This window comes from Leuciscus leuciscus (genome assembly GCF_965113295.1).
Source record: "Leuciscus leuciscus genome assembly, chromosome: 2".
Classification (NCBI taxonomy): domain Eukaryota; kingdom Metazoa; phylum Chordata; class Actinopteri; order Cypriniformes; family Leuciscidae; genus Leuciscus; species Leuciscus leuciscus.
The window spans coordinates 38488910-38510900 of NC_138726.1; the positions used below are offsets into that span (position 1 = coordinate 38488910).

At 36.5% G+C, this 21991-nt stretch overlaps 1 protein-coding gene and 1 long non-coding RNA gene across 3 annotated transcripts in view; both read right to left on the reverse strand.

Moving 5' to 3' along the window:
• Positions 1-21991, reverse strand: part of tipin (timeless interacting protein) — a 99258-nt gene that overhangs the window by 65287 nt on the left and 11980 nt on the right. The window lies entirely within an intron of this gene.
• On the reverse strand, positions 303-3537 carry LOC309493544. The gene is made up of 5 exons (XR_014203977.1): positions 3265-3537; positions 1238-1317; positions 871-970; positions 452-505; positions 303-364 (listed from the first exon to the last, which is right to left on the reverse strand). It is a non-coding gene; the product is annotated as an uncharacterized lncRNA (long non-coding RNA).

Here is a 21991-nt window from a genome sequence, read left to right on the forward strand (position 1 = left end):
CAAAATATAATCAAATGTATATTTCTGCAAGCATGTTTAAACTGGTTAACTGTGTCTACGGCAGGCAAAGGCATTCGATTTCAAGTCGAGTTCGCACGCCACTGCGCAACAATACACACAAACTACCGCGGGACGGCGGGTGTTCATAAACTATGAACAATGGTAGCTTATTTAATGTATAAGTTAATGTATATGTCCAAAAAACGGGTAATGTCATACTTTCTAGTAGTGCTATCGTAGCGTAATAATCTGTTTGGTTGTAAAATGTATTACCTGAGTGAAATGAAATCGAATATATCGTCCTGTGGAATCATTCATTCACAGACAGCATACGAAGATGTTCAACTAATAAAGATCTTCATCGCTGGCAAAAATATGATGCATTTGAAGATATTTAGAAATAATAATTAGAATAATTATTAATATTGACAGTTGCTATTAAATGGTTTACCTCATCCTTTAGAAAAGGTGCAGTCGGCAGGCCATCTCTCTCTGAACTCCTCAACTAGTGTAAATACATAATGAGCAAACATCTCATTTGATATGACAAAACATACAGTTGATTATAAAAATTATAAATACCAGACATGTTCACAAGTCCCTAAAGGCCAAGTCCAAGTCTTTGTACCTAAGCAATATTTAAACAATATTTATTTCAGGAAACCTAGTTATTGTAATTATCAGTGTTTTGAACTTTCAAAACGGATTTCTACTTCAAAAATGTATAATATAGCACATCAATTATTACTTAAATCATTTATTAATGAATGAATTTATAATAAATGTATTCACAATATATAAAATACATAACATTATGCCATTTGGAATGCAGGGAGAGTCACCACGGAAAAAAAGAAAAAAAAACTAAACCTGGTGTGTATTTTGAGCTATTTGAGTTGCCGTAGTTTGCTGTAGTTCTAGGCAGTGATGGGTAATGTAGTCTTCCAGAGAGCGCCGGCGGTAACAAACCCTTTGTATAAACAAGCGATACAGTGAACAACACAAAGAACAATATTCCCGTCAGTGTGTCGTTAATACACACCAGTGACTCTTTAGAAACGCTGGATTGAATAGGCAGGACACCGCTAGTTAACAACAGCATTGACAAAAGCACCCAAAAGTGTGCGAAATCGGCAGCACTGGTGAATTAGATCAGGCCATCAGTTTGGGAAGAGCACAATATACATCATATATGACAAATAACATACAGTCGATTATAAAAATGATTAACACATACCAGTGATTCTTTAGAAACGCTGAATTGAAGGCAGGACTCCGCTACCGACTTCAAAATTCCGGCCAGTTAATACAGGGTGTCTACAGATATAAACAAGTTAAATTTAAGACTTTTTAATGCCTTTTTAATGCCACTTTGAATTAAATGTAAGACCAAACCTGTGATGGAAATACACATTATATTGCATACGTATATGTAATATTTAACCTAAGTAGCCTAATTGAAATAATTTAATATTAACTACTTGTTTATTGAACTAAAATCAATGTAACATTTGCAATCGTGAGAATATTCAGCAAAATAGCTCCCGTCATGTTATGTTACTTAACTATATCACATGTTATAAAAAAAATAAACATTTAGAATTTTTACCTCAGTATGTTTCTTCTGTGAGTTTTTTTATGTTTGCCGTTATGCTCATTTGTTTTGATTTCTTACTATAAAATCTATCACAGAGACAAGCAGAGCGAGCCTCAACAGCGTTACCAGAAAAAGCCTACATTAGCATTATCAATAGCTGTTTAAGTAATAAAATCTGAATCATTCTCGCGATTCGATGCTTCACTGGTTATTTGACGGACATTAGGTCCGTCAGACTGGAGAAATTTTAGCGGTAATGTGACCAGAAATATTTAAGACCTATCGAATATGAATTTAAGACATTTTAATACTTTTTAAGGCCTTTTATTAGGAACATTTTATTTAAGACTTTAAGGACCCGCGGCCACCCTGAATAACCAAAATATAATAAAATATATCCAATAAAATATATATTTTAAAGTTAAATAACCAAAATACTATGTTTGATAGTTATACTTATAATTTTGTTTCTATTACATGCAGTTCTAACTTGAGCTCTTAGCTCTCCGGTTAGAATATTGGCTTCTTACTGACCCTTTAAAGGGATACTCCACCGAAAAATGAAAATTCTGTCATCATATATTCACCCTCATGTTGTTTCAAACCTGTATGAATTTCTTTCTTTTGCTGAACAGAAAGGAAGATATCAAGAAGAGTATCAGTAACCAGACAGTTTTAGATACCATTGACTTCCATAGTATATATTTTTCCTACTATGGAAGTCAATGGTATCTAAAACTGTCTGGTTACTCACATTCTTCTAGATATCTTCCTTTCTGTTCAGCAAAAGAAAGAAATTCATACAGGTTTGAAACAACATGAGGGTGAATATATGATGACAGAATTTTCATTTTTCGGTGGAGTATCCCTTTAAGAAACACAGAACTCACTCTTGCACTCACACTTACAATCTCTCTCTCTCTCACACACACACACACACTCAGATATGTGGTTTATGAGGACTCTCCATAGGCGTAATGGTTTTTCTAATGTACAAACTGTATAATCTATCCCCCTACACTAACCCTACCCCTAAACCTACCAATCACAGATTTAGTATGTTTTTTAAGCCGTTTGGTTTAGAAGGACACATATGTCCTCATAAACCATGTTTACGTTGTAATACCCATGTCATTATACACATTTGTGTCCTCATAAACCATATACAAGAACACACACACACACACACACACACACACACACACACAATAACAATATGCTCTGACAGGAGGAGGACAGAGTAAAGGTACACAGGACCTACAATTTCCACACTTTTATTAGCCCCGGGTCTAGCCGGACAGCCTGTGTGTGTGTGTGTGTGTGTGTGTGTGTGTGTGTGTGGGTGTGTGGGTGTGTGGGTGTGTGTGGGTGTGGGTGTGGGTGTGGGGGTGTGGGTGTGTGTGTGGGTGTGTGTGTGGGTGTGGTCATTGAAAATGTGTTCAGATATATATTCTTCACAGAAAATGAGCCAAGACCAATGAGTCTGAGTTTGAAAAAATAATGAATCGTGTAATTTTTGTAATAAAATGTAATAAAAAATGAAACCGGGTCCTACAGACCCGAACACCATACAAGGGTTAAAACGACACTAACGAGACGCTTAACAACACAGCGTACAAAACAAACATTTTATATAGATATCATATTCTAATTAAATGAATACTTACAATCACAGAAATAATGTCCTTGGCGATGGTCAATTTGCTGCCGCCGCAGCTGCTGCTCGTGTCCGAAAGCTGAATCATACGTGTAACAGCTGTTCTAAATAAGCTACATCTGATTGGTTAATAATAATCCTATTTCAGTATCTTGCCGCACTATTGGCTCGACTGATATAGTAGGCAACCGCGTTTGCCTGCATATTTACGGGTCGTGCAATATAATTTCGGGGGAACATGTGCAATAAATGGGAGTGGCAACACTTTTCATATCGTTGAGAATAAAACAACCGTCCCAACTTTACAAATCCAGGTTCTCCCTCCATGGGGATCATCCATTTCGAAAAGTAAAGCAGATACGGATGGAACCTTGGCCCACGCGAGATGCAATGCGATTGGTTGCTGGACCAGCCAATGGAATTAATATGTGTAATATTAATATTTAAAATTGCCTAGTCATTAGATTTGTGAATTCTTTTTCTGAAAAACAAAATTATATCATTAATCTTTTAATTATTTTGGCGAAGTTTTATATCCATAAGACAAAAATAACTCAAAAGAAACCCTCCTATATTACCTTTTATAACACTGATCTCACAATATACTTAGAAGATCTTTTAAACATGAGATCATAAAACAAAAAGCTTATAAAAACAATACAAATTTTAAAGCTTTTCAAATACATATAACTGCCCTGATATTATAAACTTTAATTTCTGTATTTATTATTTATTTTATTATTATCATGTACATTTATACTTTAGTTGTTGTTGTTATTCTTTGGTTTATACATTTTGAATTGTATTTACAGTGCCTTGTATTCATTTTGTTTTTTGTTGCATTGTAGGCTACTTGAAATGTTTGTAATTTAACTAAATAAATAAAAAGCACAATATGTTATGTATACCATACGTAATAAGATATATTTATAAAATCAATACTTTCAATATTATAATATTATATATTATATGACGTTACTGTCACAAAAATAGCTTTAATGGTTCTGTTTTTTTGTTTTTTTTAAGCAAGTCTGGAGGCTAATGAAATGAAACAGATGAGAATCATTTTCCCATCTAAATACAGTTGATTTTATTGTAATGTGATGAATCAGAAAAATAAACAAATATAACATTCGCTTAGGCTGTTTTTTAAATGGACCAAAACAAAGTGAAACCAACGTAACAATTTGAAGTGACCAGACCACTGACATACATTGATAATAAATATTATTAAAAAAATATATAAGATGGCACCACAAGACGACGTTCACTTGCAGAGCAAATTTAGCACGTTTATAGTTAACTCAACTGGGTAGCAATTGTGAACAATTTTAATAGAGAATTCAAAAATAATTTGGATTTCTTCACCACTACTACTAACCGGTTGGATGGTGTATTTGTGATATTGAAATCTGATTGGCCTTGATATATATGCGGAAAAGGGCCAATTTAATTATTAATTTATATGATGTCCGATTTATTCTCTCTTGTGCCTTTTTGCGCACATTTTCCACGGGTTTTAATAATAAAACTGGTCTGAAAGAATGAAAATCATATTAAAGAAAACGTCAACATTAAGGTTGCAATAATTTAATAAATCAGAGTCGATGTGCGCGTGCATGCGTGGTTCGAATTTTAGTTGCTATGTAGGTTATGAATTCTGACTGCATATATATTTACACTCGAACCGGTCGCTGTCTGGGCGTGCGTGCATGTTATGATTCGAATGTTAGTTGCTATGGCGACGCGTTTTATGAATTCTGCGATCTGCATGTATCTCTCTGCTCAACGATCGACCGCTGTCTGTTGGTTGAGAGACGAGGCGAATTAACAGACTGACTTTTGCGGAGAATTTTCTGGCCGAAACTTGCTACTTTGAAGCTTTTCTGGATTGCTGAGAGGAGACTTATATTCTTGAAGGACATCGGAGGATATATCCTTTTTGAAAAAAGGATATATAATTTAATTATATTATATAATTCATATAATTTCTGATAATACTTTTGTTTGATTTTTTTTTTCAGGGGAGTAACGTTATTTCTGAGGAGATTTCTATTGTATTGTATTGTATTGTCTTGTATTTTGTTTGTACCGATTTTATTGCAGTTTGGAGGAGGTTGGCGATGGCTCGTAATTTCATGATGGGCGAAAGAGGAAGTGAGTGCTTTAATTTTTAATTTATTTGTTATGGTGTGTTGTAACGTTACAATGACTGACTGATCACATTTGATCCCATTTATTTGATTCATTGCATGTGAAATAAACTTGAATTGAATTTGAGTAACTTAACTGAAGTAAAAATCTGTAATTGACCACAGACATTGATTATTGATTATTATGATTAAACTAACGTTATGTGATATGTGAAATATTCCATCCTAAGAGCACTGGAGATTCAGGAGAGCTGCTTTCGGTCAGACGGCTGGTCAGGAGGTTTGGAGGCCCGATTCTGATGACCGTGATCAGGATCCGCTGCCCAGAGATGGACAAAGTAAGTTACACAATTTCCTTACTTGAGTGAAAGTAAGTTACAGATACTTCTGGTCAAATATTACTCAGTTACAAGTAAAAGTTGAAAAGACTGATTTTTACTTGAGTAAAAGTACAGAAGTACTTGTTTTTAAAAGTACTTAAGTATCAAAAGTAAAAAGTAAATTTGTAATACTTACAGTACCTTATGCCTCTGAATCTATGCCTGCCTACCTACCCACCCTCATATCAATATATAATTTATTTCTAGAACACAGGTCCTGTAGTGGGATTGAATGTGAGATTGAATAAGTGCTCTCAATAACGTCCACAATAGTTTCGGGCTGTTCCCTCAAATAGTGCCCTATTTAAAGATTTTTGGCTTTTAGGATGAATATGTCAGCCACTGTTATAAGCTAGTGTGCTCCAAAACAATGACAAAATGAGCATTTAAAAGACCAAACCCAACATTGAAAATGAAAGTCAGATTGATGTCAGAATCCAACTACTTTCTACTCAAGGACCTTGACAGAAATGTAACGTTAGTGGAGTAAAAAGTATGATACTTGTCTTTCAAATGTAGTGAAGTTAAAGTAAAATGTTTCCAGAAAAAATAGTACTCAAGTAAAGTACAGATACTCAAAAAGTGTACTTAAGTACAGTACTCAAATAAATGTACTTTGTTACTGTCAGCACCTCTGCCGCTGCCAGACCCGACCAACACACAGAGCCAGGATCGTCCTGGATATTTACCATCTCTGTCTTCTGAGTTTTCTGTTTCTGTGTCCACAGGTCAGGCTCACGGGACGAGGGCGAAGCAGAACCCAGATGTTGGACGTCCGTCCACTTCATCTAACCACTCTCGCAGAGGTCAGAATAGGCTTTTAATAAAGATGTAATGGCTTAGTTTCTATTTCTATTTTCAATGGCTGATTTGTCAACTAAACCAACTACGATAACACTTTATTTTGATGGTCCCTTTTGAACATTCTGTCGACTATACGTAACTTTGCAACTACATGTCGACTAACTCTCATTAGAGCATCAGTAGACTCTCTCCTTAATATCTGCAAACTCTTTATTGTAATGCTCCACCAACAGACACTTGTACTGACAACAAGTAACTTTTCAACTACATGTCAACTTATTCTAACCCTACCAGTCTACTAATACTCTACTAATACAGGGTTCCCGCGGATCCTTAAAAAGTCTTAAAAGGTCTTAAATTCCATTTTTTTTTTATTTAAGGCCATAAAAAGTCTTAAAAAGTCTTATTTTTACTTATGAAAGGTCTTACATTTTAAAAATGACACTTTGACTTAGACTTATCTAAATGCTTTCGAAATTAAAACTATCTAATTAGCGTAGGCCTACGTATTATTATTTTTATTTCTATCTTTGTCATCTTTGTGGATTTGCTTGTTCACGTGACAATTCGCGTCACTTACGGCAGTATATTAGCCTATCTGTCTCCTGCACGCGAGAGGAGAGAAGAAAACGAGTAAATGTCAGTTCGATTGTAAGTTAATTCTTTATGTGCTTAGGAGTGTGCAATATTGTCTATGAACTATGATGATATTTTAATCATTGTTTTAACTATGTACGAGGCACTGCGAGTGCGAGCTGACATCGCGTTTGTCTCTCAGGCTTGCTTTCACTGCGTGATGTGTAAGTGCAGTTATAGATGTCCCCAAATTAGTTTTTGTCTTATATTTATATCATATTATGTTGTTATATTAGAATATCACATGATCAAGAGTGCCGTTTTCCTTTGCACAATTGCAAATGTGCTATTTATTTTATACAACAGTTAAATTAACAATAAAGTTAACATTGTGAGTTACTTTTTGGACACAATATTGTCAATTTTCACTTTATATCGCCGACGAGAATTTCATAATGAAGCCGTAGTCCAACAGACAGATTTGTTTTTTACTGAAATCCGCGTTTTGAACGAATCATTTTAACGATTCAATGAACAATCACTTGTTTTCCGAATGAATCAGCCATTTGAACCATAGACTTCATATAGATAGACGCCCTATCGACCGCTACTGCCTACTGGCGCGGGCGAGCCGTGGGGCCGCCATCTTAGACCGGTCACTCGCTCCACTCAGTGTAATCTGTATGGCAGGTGCAATGAGCTGTCAGCGCATTTAATTAATCATATCTCACTGAATACCGAACTGATTTTCACGCGGGTTTGTTTGCTGCAAAGGTCATTCATGTAGCTATTATACAGGACACATGGTTCGGCGTATTTTAATATTCATAGTAGGCTTAACAGTAATATAATATTCTGATATAAGATATAAAGTGACCAGACGTCCAAAATCAAAATATGTGATGTAGGATATAAGCTATTTTATAAATCACACACTATAAATATGATAAAGAAGCAGAAACAGATAGTTGCAGTAAAGTAAGATATTTTAATAAGTTGAAGAAACGTGTGTGTTTTACATTTACATTGCTTCCTGATATCACGTGCGCAAACACAAATAACCTATATTTATATATATATATAAAACAGTTATGTCCGGTCGAACAATGTATGAATTAACTTAAGATTGGATTGCGGTAAAAGTAAGTTTCGTGCCTCTTACAAGTGCTTTCGAACTTCTTTCTGATCTGAATGGTATGTGGAAAACACTTGAGTTGAGGGAGGGAGAAAACACGCAACTGAATGCCTTTTCAAGCGTCTCAATACTTGAAAAACCACAGGAAACTACTTTTAAACACGAAATTACTTGATTTACAGAGGGTCTATTCGCACGTTTATAAACGTTAACGTTACCTGAGGTAATTTTCCTGGACCTTTTTACAGAAGGTAAAAGTCGCCGTAATCTTTACTGACATTGTCCGAAATGATTACTGAGATGCACATTCGGACGGGACTAAAATAACCGAGAAGCTCTTGTAATTATTACTTTACCCCACCTCTCCATGTCAGGTGAACACCGGCTGGTGCAGTAAACATTGCCTATAGCTAACGTTAGCTGGCTACGATATCAGTACAGTAATTTCAAAGATCCTTGCTCCTTCTCAATTATCTGGTAATATTCTATTCACAAAATACAACCAATAGTACGGTAATGTTAAAAGTAATCCCCCGGGCCCTATTTGCGATGGTCCGTCGATTAGAACAGGAAAATACTCCACAGTGCTCTAGCATCTTCACTGCTGCCACGCAACGATACTAGGAACATGACCGGTTTAAGATGGCGGCCGCATTTCTCAGTGCCCAGCGGCCAATAGGGCATCTAGTCTCTATATAATATCTATGGTTTGAACAAATCGGTTGAATAAATGACTCCAACAACTCGCTTATTAAGACAGTGAATTGCCGCCACCTACTGGTGGTTTTAGTTTCATATTTAAAGTATCTTTAATTCAAACATTAAAAAACTGTACAGTAAATCATTAAATAATTTTAAAATATCATCTAATTATTATCGACAAAACGTTGAAAATATCGAGACATAGTTTTGTCAATATTGCGCACCCCTAATGTACGGTATTCATTTTGATTTCTTCAGGTCTTAAAAAGGTCTTAAAAAGCCTTAAATTTGACTTTAAAAATTGTGCAGGTACCCTGTAATACTCTAATGAGAGTTAGTAGACATGTAGGTGCAATTTTACTTGTAGACAACTGAATGTCTGTTGAGAGGAGCATTTGAATAGTAAAATGTAAGTTATATCATTATGTCATTGCTTAATTTGATGTCAGAGATGGGTCTAATAGTTGTTTTCATTAGTTTTTTCTTCATTTCAGAGAAAGCTCCAGAACGTCTTTGGCTCAGGATCTGGAAGGCTACGAAGGGTGTTTTCAGCTGCTGTTCCGGTAGTGCTGTGACTGAACCATCGTCACCTTCTCCAGAACACTCCGGCGTCAAGCCAAATAATGGTAAATCATTATTTCTCCAACATTATTTTAAACAGTATTATCTTGTTTTCCACTCAAAATAAGGCTTGTTTTTACAGAATATTAAAATTATTTCCCCCATTATAATATTATTTTCTCGACCAGCGCTGACATTTTTTAAATAAAACAATGGATCTAGCAACAGACACTCTACTGAATATAAGTAACTTTTCAACTACATGTCAACTTATTCTAACCCTAACGGTCTACTAATACTCTAATGAGAGTTAGTAGACATGTGCAGTGTTACTTATAGACCAATTATAGGTTTGTAAACATCCGGGATGCGTGCGCATATCGTGGTTGCTGAAAGACCCGTTTAACAGCTGATCCTTACACGGATACGGATAAGAATAATACTAATAGCTCGATTTAAAACATTTTATATTTAATTTTCGTAATGTTCTCCGCATATTTTTTTGATCACTTTTGGTCCCGACATGCGCAGTAGAACCTGCGTGACGCCGTGTGACGTAGGGTGATAATTCCCCTATAGACTCATAGAATGTCTTAAAGGGACCAAAATAAAGTGAAACCAATTTTTTCCAACATTCATCTGACATTTTCAGAACATTCCGAGAACATTCAAAAGTAACGTTCCCATAATGAAAAATTATAAAATAGAATGTTCCTTTAACCAAGATAAAACATTTTTGAAACGTTAAAAAAACTGGACGTTTTGAACGTTCAGGGAACATTTAGAAATTATGTTTTCTTAATTGAATGGGAATGTTAGCAAAACGTTCTCAATAAGGCATGAGCTCGATGGCTGTCTGACACACACCAGAAACACACGCACAGAAAGCCGCTTCACAGACAGCATACGATCCAGAAAAGAATTCAATTTCACCACTTATTTCTCTTGAATTGTCAAAAACATGCAAAATTGTCAAAATGGCTGTCGTGCCGAGCATTACAGAGTCGGTTATGTCATAAATAAGACATTGCTATGCATAATAAATGTCAGTGTTTAATAAAATATATATATATATATATATAGATATGGCCCATATGATCTTTACCATTACAAGAACTGAGCCACATGTGCCAGAGTTGGCCAAATGAAGCCTGGAAATGTATGTTTTCTTTTTAATTAAAGATCAGATAAAATAAGAAAAATAACTTTAGCGTTGAATCGGAATCACCTCGTAATCGTGATAATAGTGGAATAAAATTACTATTAATATTGTGAAATAATATGTTGGGACATTTATGCAGGCATTAAGCAGAAGTCAGGTGGATAGCGTGAACAATTCCCATTACTTTAGATTTGTAACTTTACAGATAAGATTTGAATAGTAAAATATAAGTTATATCATTATGTCATTGCTTAATTTGACGTCAGAGATGGGTTTAATAGTTGTTTTCATTTGTTTTTTCTTCATTTCAGAAAAAGCTCCAGAACGTATGAAGGAACCTGGTCGTTTCCATAAGCTCTGGAAGGGTGTTTTCAGCAGCTCTTCCAGTGATGCTGTGACTGTTGTGGAGCCTTTTATGCCTGAACCATCATCACCCACTCCAGATCACTCCGGCGTCAAGCCAAATCATGGTAAATCATTATTATCTCCAACATTATTTTCAACAGTATTATCTTGGTTTCCACTCAAAATAAGGCTTGTTTTTAGAGAATATTAATATTATAATATTATTTTCTCGACCAGCACTGGATCTAGCAAGCTAATAATTGTCTTTTACATTTTTTTTCATTATTTTTAAACTTTATTAAAGGAGACATTTCAATTGATACAAAAAGCTTTTAAGAATATAGAATAGACTTCTCGTCTCGTTTTCGTGAGGTGATAACGGTTCGTTGACGACAATATTTCGTCATAATTTTCGTTGACGAAAGCAACACTATGTACTGTAAATGTGTCTTATGGTGTGACATAAAAAAAAACGAAGAAAAATAATACTCCTAATACAAATAGCATGAGAGATATTTATTTTCATTGTTAGACACTTATTTTCATATAGTGTTTATGTAGTGTAGGAACGGATTATGTCATGGTTGTGCCCTGGGCATGGATGTGTTTGGGTTCCTGTCATAGTTTTAACAAATATGCCTTGTATAATTTGTAAAACACTTTTTTAATTATAACATGATAACATTTTTATTGTAATTATAACAAAATATAAAATATCTTCCACTTAAAACAATAATACATGTTAAATAAAAAAAACGAATTATAACGAATAGGCCGTAACGTTTTCCAGCTCTGGGAGAGACTGCGACATCAAACATATACTATCATACTGTATAGTACAAGGTTTAAAACATTTAAATAGACACATCAAGTAGTGTGAATGTGTGTGATTCAGTATCTTATAGTTGAGATTAGGCTCTTGACAAGTGATTTCTGAGAGACGCACAGAGAGACGGCAGCGCGGCTGGTTGGTTTCATTCATAGCCTATAGTTCACACTCATTTGTGTATCATATAGTGGTTTAAAAAGTTTAAATAGACTCTTCAAGTAGTGTGAATGTGTGTGATTCAGTAGCTTATAGTTGAGATTAGGCTCTTGTCAAAAGAAAAGTAGAAAATGTGCAGTATGTAGTATTTTCAAGTATTTTATTTGATCGGCTGTTATTGATAAAGCTCTGATTTCTGAGACTCATAAGGCAGCGCGATTGATTTGTGATCATGCTGTGCTCATTTCAGTCATAGAGTTCACACTCGTTCACATCACACACTCATTATTGAGTAGTTTATTAGAGGTTTATACAGAGCTCTCAAGTTGTATCAAGAGTTTGGAGTGAGATCTGTTAGGGGACGAGCCAGCCACATATTTGCAGCAGCGGCCCCTCGGCCCCACCAAATTCGCATCAATTTTTGCTAGCAGTTCAATTTTACCTATTGTTTATAATTGACCAGCATAAATGGAAATTATAACAATTGGTAAATCTGATAATTGCAATATACTCCACTGTTCTTTAAGATATTTTGAGATAAAAACACATCTTCTTTTATGCCAGGTCCCTCCAAGATGAAGCAAACGCCGGACAGAAATCCTGTGGATCATGAGATGATGATGTGCCTGCCAGGCCAGGTCTGTGAAGATCTGTGTGTGCCAGGTCCATCCAAGATTAAGAAAACACAGCATGCAGATCCTGTGGATCCTGAGCTGCCGCCTGTGCCAGATGCCTCCAGTTGTGATCTGGATGACAGTGAGTCATTATTACCTTTGTTTCATGAAATTTCTGCCATCTGTTATTTTCTACTTTTCTACTAGGCTATAATTCTCATACTCTGACATCACGTAAAGTAACTTTGATTTGCAGAAGATCAGAAATCAAAAGACTGAAGTCTTTTAAGATTCTTTAAATGGATATTTTATTTTTATTTGATGTATTTCTGTGCTATAGTTTATTTTTAAATGTAGTTATATTTGCATATTTGTATATTTACAGTAGGCATAATTCATGGCCATTTCAGCCTGATGTTTCTGGTGTTAGTCTTCATTTTTCCTTCTCTACTCCTGTTGGCTCCTCAAATATGCATTTAAATGTTTTGTTTGTTTGTTTTGTTAAACACCATTTTAAAAACCCATATATTTATGTAGTGAAGTCTGATGGTTGAGAATTCTTTCTGTTTTTCTTTTTGTTACATTTTTACTGAACTGTACTGTAAATGTGTCTTATGGTGTGACATAACAAAAATTATGAAAAAAAAATCTCATAATAATATACAAATAGCATGAGAAAGATTTATCTTCATTGTTTGACACTTATTGTCCAAAATGTTTTCTTATACTGAAGTATTAGGAGTTCCTTCCACTGGAACTAAGGGGCCAAGCCCAACCCCTGTAAAACACATTTTTAAAATGTGTATATATATATATATATATATATATATATATATATAAATATATATATATATATATATATATATATATATAAATATATATTTGTATGCTCCTCGAATGTGTATTTCACCAGTCATTCTCGTCATCCTCAGGTTCATTCCTCTCTGAGGTCCATGTTGAGAGGAGATGTAGAGATTCGTTGAGTCTGAGCAGCCGAGACTCGAACAGCGTCGATGGATTGGAGAGCCCAAACCAACAGGGTTTGTCCAGGTCCAACAACCTCAATCCGCACCCGACCCAGACACAGATCCAGGATCTTCCCGGATCATTAACATCTCTGTCTTCTGAGTTTTCTGTGTCCACGGGTCAGGCTCACGGGACGAGGGCGAAGCAGAACCCAGATTGTGGACGTCCGTCCACTTCATCTGAACACTCTCGCAGAGGTCAGAATAGGCTTTTAATAAAGAAGTAATGGCTTAGTTTCTATTTCTATTTTCAATGGCTGATTTGTCATTGAAAATAGAAAGTTGAACCAACTAAAGTAACGGTAATACTTTATTTTGATGGTCCCTTTTGAACATTCTGTCGACTATAAGTAACTTTGCAACTACATGTCAACTAACTCTCATTAGAGCATTAGTAGACTCTCTTATTGTGATGATCCTCCAACAGACACTCTACTGACTACAAGTAACTTTACAACTACATGTCAACTTATTCTAACCCTAACCCTACCAGTCTACTAATACTCTACTAATACTCTAATGAGAGTTAGTAGGCTTGTAGGTGCAGTGTTACTTATCATGGTTTCCCGCAGCACTTTGGAACTAAGGCGGCCACCTAAGCAACACACGCCTGCCGCCTTAAAGCAGCACTCAGTAGCTTCGGGACTTCTTCGCTGTATTCTCGCTTTTTGCTCGCAGGTTTCTCTCTAGAGCTCCCCCCACAGCTTCGGAATAGATATTTGACAACACTGTTGTAAAAACTCGTTGGTGATTCTCAGACACCAGAGGCTATAGATCAACGACATCAAAGCAGATGGGACGTTCTTTAAAACGTCTTCTTCATTCGGGTTCGGACAGCGTGAGGGAGCGCAATAATGACAGCATTTTAGCAGATTTCTTTTGGCCGTAAAGCAATTGTTTACATCGCGAGACCTGATATCACGCGAGACTTCCTGACGCGGCGGCCCGCCGGCTCAAAGTTGCAAGTGCGTATTTTCCGCTCACGGGCACCAGGGGGGTGCGAAACGACCACCATTCAACCCGAAATAAGTAATATAACCATTCCAATGACTCCGAAGCTGTTCAGTTAAGGTAAAAAAAGTTACTTAGTTCACCTTTAACTACGTCGTAAAAAAAAATAAATAAAAAAAATGTTACATCGCTTTTAAAAAGTTGGTGCTTAAATTAGCGTCAATTCATCCTTCACAGGGAGTTTGATTGACATGCGATCTGAGTCTGACCAATCAAAATCCACCATTTTTGTTCGACAAAGCAGTCAGGAGAGTTAGATTAACGTCGGTGGATTTGACCTTGGCTTTAACTGAGGCAATCTGTCACGACCGTTTAAAGAGCCACAAAACGGTAGGCCTATTTATTGTTTAATTTTCTTTGACTGCCCAAATTTGAAAGTTGAGACTTTGTTTCATATTAAATATTACCTGCTCGGTCCTGTCTGTCTGTCAACGCGTTGTCAGTGTCCTCTATTTTTCACTGCTTGAGAACATGGGTTGAATCCGAAAGTTTAAAAAAAACTAATTAAAAATCTAAATATGACTAAAACTAAATACATTTTTTAAATAACACTCCAGGTCTCCGCATTTCAAGCCCGAAAGAGAACTCGATACTGACGCGCGTCTTTTCTGTGGGTCGTGTGTGTGTGTGTGTGTGTGTGTCTGTGTAATAGGCAGGACTACAGCGCGGTCTGTCTTGTCGCGCTTGAATGGTTTAAAAGCATTCACATTAATAAGAGCGTGATCATACAACGCTATAGTCAACATGGTGACAGAAAAAAACGGATACTGCGTAATTAACCCACCACCCCACCACCCCACCACCACCTTAACTAACACATTTTCTGCGGGAAACCCTGCTTATAGTCAACCGAATATCTTAAAGGGACCAAAATAAAGTGAAACCAAAGTAACAATTTGATGTGACCACTGACTGATTATTAATATTATAAAAAATATATAAAACAAAAACAGTTTTTGATGTCTGAAATGTTCCATCCTCAGGATTCTGGAGAGCTGTTTCCACAGATTCTTCTCTGGGCTTCACGTCATCCTCAGGTTTGTCCAGGTCCAACAACCTCGAAGGGTTTCTGTGTCCTCCGCTGCCGGGTCAAGTTCCTGTCGAGCCAACAGAGTCTTCAGATGGTATATTTAGTATAAATATATATTTCTAAAATGTATAAATATATATATATATTTGTATGGTCCTCGAATGTGTTGGAATATTGGTCAAAATGGCTGTCGTGCCGAGCATTACAGAGTCGGTTATGTTATAAATAAGACATTGCTATGCATTTAATAAAAGTCAATGCTTAATATAATATAAATATATTTTAAGATATGGCCCATATGATCTTTGCCATTCCCAGAACTGAGACACATGTGCCAGAGTTGGTCAAATGAAGCCTGGGAATGTATGTTTTCTTTTTAATAAAAGATCAGATAAAATAAGAAAAATAACTTTATCGTTGACACGGAATCACCAGGCTCTGCCCTCGTAATCGAGATAATTGTGAAATAAAATGACTATAATTATTAATATTGTGAATTGAAATAAGATGTTGGGACATTTATGCAGGCATTAAGCAGAAGTCAGGGGGATAGTGTGAAAAATCGCATTACTTTAGATTTGTAACATTACAGATAAGAATTTAACAGTAAAATGTAAGTTATGTCATTATATCATTGCTTAATTTGACATGTGTGTGTCTAATAGTTGTTTTCAATTCTTTTCAAATCATTATTTCTTATTCTTCTATTATTTTAAACAGTATTATCTTGTTTTCCACTCAAAGTAAGGCTTGTTTTTAGAGAATATTACAATTATTTCCCCCATTATAATATTATTTTCTCGACCAGCACTGATATAAAAAAAAACAAAAAACAAACAATGGATCTAGCAAGCTAATAATTGTCTCATATTTTTCTGTTTGTTTTTCAGAGTCCTTTGAGTCTCTCTATAACGTGGGAAAGATGATTGGATCCGGAGGATTTGGCAAGGTGTACCTGGGAACACGCAGATTTGATGGCAAAAAGGTCAATCTTACTTAATTGTACAAACATTTTGCTCTTGCAAAACACATTTAAAACAATGTACAGATGGTTTAATACTTAGTGCAAGGTCAGGTGCTTGAATACTGTTAATGTTATTGAAACTGGGTTTTTGTTTTGCAGGTTGCCATCAAGCGGATACGCAAGATAGACAACGATCGTTATCTTAATATTGTAAGTTGGCCAAAATCTGAATGTGTATTGAGTTGTTTAAGTGCAGATTACTGTAGTTAATACACCTGTAGGCAGTGTTGGGAAAGTTCACTTTCTACATGAACTAGTTCAAAGTTCAGTTCACAATTTTAAAATGAACTAGTTCAGTTCATACTCAAAATTTTACTCTGAGTTCACAGTTCCAAAAATGAACTAGTTCGTAGTTCTTTTTTTCCATGTTGCTGCGAGATATAATTTTTCAAAATGATTGCCACAGCCCATATAGAACCACAGACAATTCTTTTATCAGTTTTAACACTGAAGCTATGCGTCAGATTTTTCCCATCCTCACCGACCTTGTCATAAAACTTGTTTAAATGATCATACGACGCCTCCTTGCTGCTTTTCGTTTTGATTTGTAACGTAAGTGATGAGTCGTTCATGAACGATCCATTCATTGCATTTGTCACGTGACAAATGAACGAAAGACTCGGAAGGTAAAGTAATTATTTATGTTCCCTGTAAACGATTTTTGACTGCATTATAATGATTTCTTAATTCAGAATATGATCAAGATTGCGTAGGTGGATGTGTTCTGGGAATTTGCCAGTTAATAGTATAACATTTAAAGCCCATTAAATGAATGAAATGACTCGAAAAAAGATTTGTTCATTTTGATGAACGAGATCGAACAAGAGAGTCAGTAGACACTGGTGGCTGGTGTTGCCAGATTGGGTGTTTTTTCCACTACATATTAAAGGGTTAGTTCACCCAAAAATAAAAATTCTGTCAGTAATCACTCACCCTCATGTTGTTCCAACCCCGTAAGACTTTCGTTCATCTTCGGAACACAAATTAAGATATTTGTGATGAAATCTGAGAGCTGGCTCACTCATCCATAGGCTTCAATGGGATCGAAACTTGCCAGCCCAGAAAAGTTAAAATATTCCACATGACTACAGTGGCTCAACCACAAGCTTATCAAGCGACGAGAATACTTTTTGCGCGCAAAAAAACAACAAAAATAACGACTTTATTCAAGTATTAATTTTCGTCTGTGTGGGCCTGAATGAATTCACGTAGTGTAACAGCGCAGCGCATCTGGGTTGTACGTCACACGTAGGCTCACTATTGGCCGATGCTGGTCGTGTGTGATGCGTGTATCGTTCAATGAACGCGTTCAGGCACAACACTGGCCGTAGGAAGCATTAGGTGTAAATGTGATCAACAAATAAGCCTAGAGGCACCAAAATAACTTTTGAACACATCTAAAAAGATCAAAGAAAAGTACATTTCAAAATGATAGGTTTTCTTCAGATTTTTACCCAGCTAACCTTCCATCTGCTACTTCTCTCTAGCCTGGGAATCCCAAACCTCTCGTTACAGAAGTGGCGCTGCTGATGATGATGAGGCAAGAACCCATAAGCCCCTTCGTCATACAGCTATACGAGTGGTTTGAAGATCCTAGAGGTTTCACTCTGGTTATGGAGTATCCCAAACCCTACGAGAACTTGCTGGACCTCATCACTCGTTTTCATCATTTGTCTGAAGCAACAGCATGGGACATCATGAGACAGGCTGTGCTGGCAGTGCAACACTGCATCCATCGTGGCGTTTTCCATAATGACATTCATGCGCAGAATTTCCTGTTGAAGAAAGCCCCGCTACAGGTCAAGCTGATAGACTTTGGCTGCGGTCAGCTGTTTAGTAGCGATGGCTACAACAGCAAAATATACATTGGTGAGCATTCTGGGAGTGTGGAAACCTGAATGTAGTGACTTACTAATTATTTGATGCTTTAAAAAAAAAAGCTCAACAATGTGCAAATGTCTTTCTTCCAGGAGTTCAGGATTATTGCCCACCTGAAGTCTTGACAGAGCCTCAATTCCACGCCGTCCCAGCAAATGTCTGGTCTCTAGGAGTGTTGCTGTACAAGATGGTGAACGGATGTTCTCCTTTTCACAATAGAACGGAAATCACACGAGCCAAAGTTACATTTCAGAACCCCAAATTATCCAAAGGTGAGTGAATAATATTGATAACATTGATAAACACACACATAAAGCAAAGGCTTTGTACAGAAACAGTTAAAGGTGAAGTATGTAAGATGTTTTATATATAGCTCAACGTATAGCGAGAGTTTGGCGCGAGAGCCGTGGGAAAAGAAATGCCGCTTTAGTGACAGAAGTGAAAGCCAAAATTCACTGCATTTATTCCTTCAAAGATTAAACAGCTCATGAACACGTCAAAGTGAACAGAGCATTGTGATGCGCAAAGGCACATTTTCATAAAGACAAGCGCAACACAGCTGAAATTATTACTAATATGTTGGACCTGAAACATGCCTTCACATGAACCAGTAAGAGCTGTGTTTGTGATGTTTGAGTCGGGGAAGACGCGATGCACGGAAGAAGGGGCCTTTGCAAGAAAATATGTAATATATGTAAAAAAAATATATATTTTTGAAAATATGCTTTATTTTGTCATTTATTCCACTCGCTGCCACTAGTGTCGCAGAAACGACATACTTCACTTTTAAACTAACGATAAGGAACATTTTACAGTATATTAATCATGTTTTAGATGCTGTTTTCAAAAATGCCAGGTCACATGGTCATGACTAACCAGCTCTCTCCTTATTGTACAGAATGCATGGATCTGATTAGCCAGTGTCTAGCGCGGGATCCGACTAAACGCCCGACGTTAGAGCAGATGTTACAACATCAATGGATTAGTAATGGTCTACAGTAGATTGGAGAAGTTCAGGAGATTCACTCCATCAGTTTCAGGTGTGAGGAAGTGTAACAGGCAGAGAAGGATTATTATATGTTGTCTTAAATTCTGGATTATTTGTAGTGAGATTTTCAAATGTGTGTTCATTGTAATGTTCTTGTTATAGTCAAGTCACCTTCATTATATAGCGCTTGATACTATACAGATTGTTTTAAAGCGGCTTCACTGTAGTAAACAGGAGAATAACAGAATCAGTGAACCAAGCAGAATTCAATTCTGTTCTAGCTCTAAGAAATCATTCATGAGTTGACTTGTTCATATCATCTTTGTATTGGATAGGAAATCACAACTCACAGGCGGCTGCTCTGCGCTGCGCGGGTGTGTCCGACTACCACGTACCCGGCCGTCAGCGGACTAGTTCACCGGTTAGCAACCTACAATGCTCTGACAAGAGGTTTGTGTTTAAAAACTCTGGCCAACCAGCTTCTCATCAGCCATTGTCTTTCTCCATCCGAACTATTATTTTTCACCGGTGGGTAACTGATGTTAAAGCAAATGACTCTGATGAAAATTAAAATAAGTCTAAATACGTTTTAAGTGCATCAAGACTTTTAATAACTATTCTCCTGTTTATTGGAAATGTTGAGCTAAATCCCGGGCCTGACTCAAATACTTTTTTGACAACTTTAGGCATATTGCATTTGTGGGGACTATATGCATAATTTGCAAACTATACCAGATTACTTACCGCTGTACCGCAACCACAGCGTATGTTTTTACCGATAACTCGCAAATATTTTCCCCATTCTAGACTTCCAACCCCGATTATCTTTACTCCCCCATTTTTTCCGATCTTACCCTCTGAAGTATCTTCTTCTAGTCCTTTAGTCAAAACAGTTATAGTACAAAGAAGAAGACCTCATCCAAGAAAAAGTCCAACTAATTTAAGTCAACTCGGTAGCACCAGAGGCTTTAAGATTTGCCATTTAAACACCCGAAGCCTTGTTCCCAAACTAGACGAATTTAAAATCTTGCTTGCGCAGTCGAAAGCACATGTAATGGCAATCTCTGAATCATGGTTAACTCCTAATATTCCAGATTCTTTTATGAATTGTATCGTAAAGATCGCATTAGCAAGACCGGCGGCGGAGTGGACAACTCCATTTTCACATTTAGCTCCTAAACTCTGGAATGGCCTTCCTGATATTGTTCGAGGCTCAGACTCGCTGTCCCAGTTTAAAACTAGATTAAAGACACATCTCTTTAGCCAAGCATTCACATAATACTTACCTTTTATTCTACAGTTGAAGAGACACATCTCTTTAGCCAAGCATTCACATAATACTTACCTTTTATTCTACAGTTGAAGAGACGACGCGACGCCTGGGAAGAGACGACGCGACACCTGGGAAGAGACGACGAGACGACGCCTGGGAAGAGACGACTCGATGCCTGGGAAGAGACGACGAGACGACGCCTGGGAAGAGACGACTCGATGCCTGGGAAGAGACGACGAGACGACGCCTGGGAAGAGACGACTCGACGCCGGCGATATGTTGTGCCCTAAATTAATACATGATTAAACAACTGTAGTTTTGTATTTTTGTATCAGACTTTCTATCTTTCCTACTAACTGGAAAACAGCACAAATTACTCCAACTTTAAATCTGATGATCACACCCTTGTTTCTGTCATGAATTTGAGGATGAACCCAAGCGCAGACATGATGCTTGACACACAGTTTATTTATGGACAAAAAAACAGGGAAAACAAAACCCACAAGGGGGCAAAACATGGACAGGACAAGGAGTGACTAAACTAAACTAAGACTTGACAGATAACTAGACGATAAACCAACAGCAAATACAGAATCAGAACTTTCTCTAGACAATTCTCTTGCCAGGATACTCACAAGGTAAGATAGGCAAGGCAAGGCAAGTTTATTTATATAGCACATTTCATACACAATGGCAATTCAAAGTGCTTTACATAGAAGAAATTAAAATAATAAAAAGAAATAAGAATAATTAAAACAGTTCAGAAAAATAAAATACAGTACTTATAAAAATAAAAAAAGAATATTATTATAGATCTTTCCTTCAAAAGGATTCCCTTAAGACTTAAATCTTTCAACCTTCTTTTAACCTTCAATCTTCTTACGACTTCCATCTATCAACTTTCCTTTAACTTTCTTTTCTCCCTCATTTACTCGCACGTTCACATTCTTTCTCAGACGAAAACTTTAATATCGTCATTTAAATACTGTTCTACTTTCAAACCCACATTAATACACGTCACTTTCACATTATCACTTTCTTTTACACCTTCTGAGTGGGCATTTACAGTTACGGGCTAAATGCCCTGCTGA